Raw genomic sequence first — 4,089 nt, forward strand, 5'->3', positions numbered from 1 at the left:
TTCATGGGCTGATTTAGCAAAAATGTTTCTTACAAAGTTCTTTCCATCTGGGAAGAGAACTAAATTAAGGAGTGAGATCTTGGATTTTAGGTAGAGAAGAGGTGAAGGCTTTCCCTAAGCACGACAGAGATTTAAAATGTTGTTCAGTGAGTTCAACAATCTCAGTTGTTCTGTTGTGGAGGTGATAATTCAACAGATATTTGTAGAGATAACCCAGAATCCATACATTTTGTGGGAAACGCAAGTAGAGGCACAAGAAACCAAAATTTTGGGAACAACTACAGCCCGATTGGAGGAACCACCCAAATTTCTCATGGTAATATATCATTCGGGGACAACTAGATGAGATCTGATTACCGGAGGCACGGAATACTAGGGCCCAAGGAGGTCTACCTAGCGATGTAGATCCTAATCCAAAACCATTTAATGTTGTGGTTACAAAAAGAGGTAAGGATTTGGTTATAGAGTACCAGAAAGAGGAGAATTGTGAAGCAACCTACACTGGCAGTTGCTAGGCCTCCTCCATTAGGAAGAAGTTTGATATTTTTTTTTACATGTTTTTCTAGTTAAAATTTTCCTAGTTTAAAAGTTTTCTAATTAAAAATAGGATTTGAATCATATTATTTGGAATAGGTTTCCCCTATATATAGGGGGGGATTTTGTTATTTTCAAAAGACTTGATTAATATTATTTGAGAGGTTTCTCTTCTTTACAACTTGATGTATGGTGACTATAGATTTATCTTACAATATTATAAAAACGATTCTTTAAAAGGTAAGATTAATTCTTAACTTGATATCTTTTATTTCTATTAAAGTAATTAAAGAAGGTAATTAGTCTTATACTAATCATTGTCTCTAATTTCTTCGAAATAGGGGTGTAGATCACTTTTGATCTAAGTTCTTGAATTGACTCTTATAATAATTAGTCTCCACAAATTTTGAATACTAAGACACTTAGAGTTCTTAGCGCTTAATTTTGAAATTTGAGGATTTTATTCTCGAATTTTACATATATTTCAATTCCTATTTTTCATCTTTGTATTTTCACTTTCACATTTTTTTCTTATTTATTAAAGTAACCCAATTCTTATCATTGAACCCTATGGTTTCTCTATAAATAGTCGCCTAGTCATTTATAATATGGGTTCCACAATTCCTGATTAACACTCAATACCTACAATTTTTCTTAAGCTTAAACTATAAAGCATTTTGTTCTCAAGTTCACTCAGACTAATCTAGATTCTACCTTCAACTATTTATTATTGATGCACTCATTTATGTTCAATTTGTCGTCATCTAACCACACTTAGAAATTCAATTGTACCATTTTACGAGTTAATAAATCGTCCAAAATGAAAAAAGAAAAACTAAAAGGCACAACATATACATGCAGAAAACAAAGTCCAACTTTCCTTCCCCAAATTCTAAGTTGTTAGGTATAAACTAAATTTATGATAATTTCTCACCTCGTCGCCCTCTCTCACACTCAAGGTAATGCTGCAAGATACGATTTTTGTTTGGCACTTTTCCCGCCTCCAGAGTCAATTTCACTAACTTTTGGAGGTAATATGACAACATCAATTCTATTTTCCTAAAAGTTAAAGTTGAATAGCCGCAAACTATACAAAAATTATAATTAGCTACAATTATTCAAGTACGGAAAAATGGTGAAAAAAAATAATTAATGCGAATGAATGAAAAATATTACCTTGATACGGCCATCACCAAAGATGATAGCAAAGAAGTCCAAAGAGGGACTGAAACAAGTCAAGATGTCCCTAATATTTGATGTTCCCATTGTTGAAACTGATGGTAAGAAGGCCTGAAACGAAGCTAATTAGGTTAAAACTTTGGCTTGTGGTGGTCTGTTGGGTGGAAAATGGGGGTGCCACTGAAAAGAGTGAAATAACAAGGATTTATACTTGCGCGTTGAAATAATGTGGCTTCGAATTTTTGTTTGTAATTTTTGGGTTGTGTGTGCGGGTTGGGTTGGTGGGTTGCATTTTATTTATGTACTTAGCTCTTGTTTGGGTGTAAATTTTGAAGTTGAAACTTGAAATTTGAGTGTTTTGAATTGAGGTTTTGTGAGTGGAAATTCAAAAAATTCAAACACTGTTTTGGCTTTATTTTTTGGAGCTTGAGAATATTTGAAGATCGAATTTTCAAAAATCTGATCATATTTCATAGTCAAACAGCCATATGAAAATAAATTTGAAAAATTTACTCCCAAAATCTTATTGGAAATCTTAGGAAATACTTCATCACAGAATTCTTTTAAGCTTGAGGCATGTAAAAAATACCGTCTTTAAACATACTTCATCCAGTATATATATAGCCCTTAAAATTCAACAAACTCTTCTAATATAGACCAAGAGGCAACATCTTAAAAAAATGAAATAGAAAAGAAATTCACTAGAACATGTGAAGAAGTAATATGTTTATATCTCTCTTTCTCCCCAAAGAGAGAGGATATAATATAAGTATATATAGGTGTGAAGAACTCAAAATGATCACAACAAAATTTCAAAATCTAAATATTTACTGCTACTAGGAATTAATGGTTCAAGGATTTAATTCTAAGATGATAAAGGCTAATAAAGATTGGAGTAAATGAGAAAGGTAATAGGTAATAATGGGAAAATATTATAAATATCAATTGCATCATTAATAGTTGAATCAAAAGTAATGACCAATCAATGATTGTTTAATGGATAAACATAAATATTAGTCAATGATCTTTTCAAATGTACTTGTAGAAAAAATAATTCTTTTGAGATATTAAATACTCCCTCCGTCCCAATTTATATGACACTTTTTGGATTTCGAGATTCAAACAAGTCTATCTTTGATTGTAAATTTTTCATATATCTTTTAATTATTTTGAATATCCAATTATTGTGATTTATAGTACTTTTTACGTAGTTTACAATTATATAAATTTTATTTCAAAAAAAATTGAGGATTTCATGTGCAAATTTCGGTCAAACTTAAATTGTTTGATTTTTAAAAAATGAAAAGTGTCACATAAATTTGGACAGAGTGAGTAACATTTTTTTCAACAAATCTATGGTGAAATGGTATCTTAAATTGAAAAATAAAAGTGCAATCCCTACTCCAGCTTCTTTAACCTTGTCCCTTCTCCATCTCATCTTTTTTTTCCCTTCAATAACTTCTTATGATTGAGTTTAATTGGGTAATGTTTGATCCTTATATATATTTGATTGAAGAAAAATATTAATATTATCTGATATTGAGCTTTAAATAATAGGAGAAGCCAAAGTGAATTTATTATTTTTAAGATTGAGGTTTTATTTAACTATTAAAACTGATGACATTGCTATTAAAAAATTATAGTAAAATTTAAAATTAACTTGGATCCAATTAAAAATAAAAATATGTTACTTAAGTGCTTTATATAATATATGAGAAAATGGCCAAAAGACCCCCCAACCTATAGTCGGATTCCCAACTACACACTCATACTTTACGGGAGTCCTATTACCCCCTTGGACTATTTTAAAGTGTAGTTATTTGCTCCCTAAATGCTGATGTGGCAAAGAAGGTGTAGTTCACTCTCTTTGGGAGAGTGAGAGATAAAAAGATGATTAAAATATTAACTTTATAAATATTTAATTTATTTCATATTAATATTTTAATTATAAAAAAATAAAAATTATGTTTCCATTTATTTCTTTTACCTTCTTTATCTTTTCCCTTCAATGTTCATAAGATCCATAGACACAGGCGGGCTCACCTCGACCACCAGGGTAATCGCCGCCATATTCACTTTCACTTCCAATTTCACCTCCACCGTCGCTGTAAATCCGGTGAAATCGTATATCTCCAGCGAACTAACAATCACTTCCGGCTCAATTTTAACGGACGGCTTTAGCACTGTTGTCACAAGGGAGTCCCAATCTTCAAGTAAATGTTGCCTAATCGATTCGAGAAGTTCAAAATCATTCATAAATTCGCTGTTCATCAACTTTTCATCACTAAGCCAATTCATAACTTCAAATCACATACTTTTCATCATATCTCCACTTTTCATCACTTTGAAAATTTGTTGGTAGGTCAAAATCAAAAT

This window comes from Solanum tuberosum, unplaced genomic scaffold (assembly GCF_000226075.1).
Source record: "Solanum tuberosum cultivar DM 1-3 516 R44 unplaced genomic scaffold, SolTub_3.0 scf00171, whole genome shotgun sequence".
Classification (NCBI taxonomy): domain Eukaryota; kingdom Viridiplantae; phylum Streptophyta; class Magnoliopsida; order Solanales; family Solanaceae; genus Solanum; species Solanum tuberosum.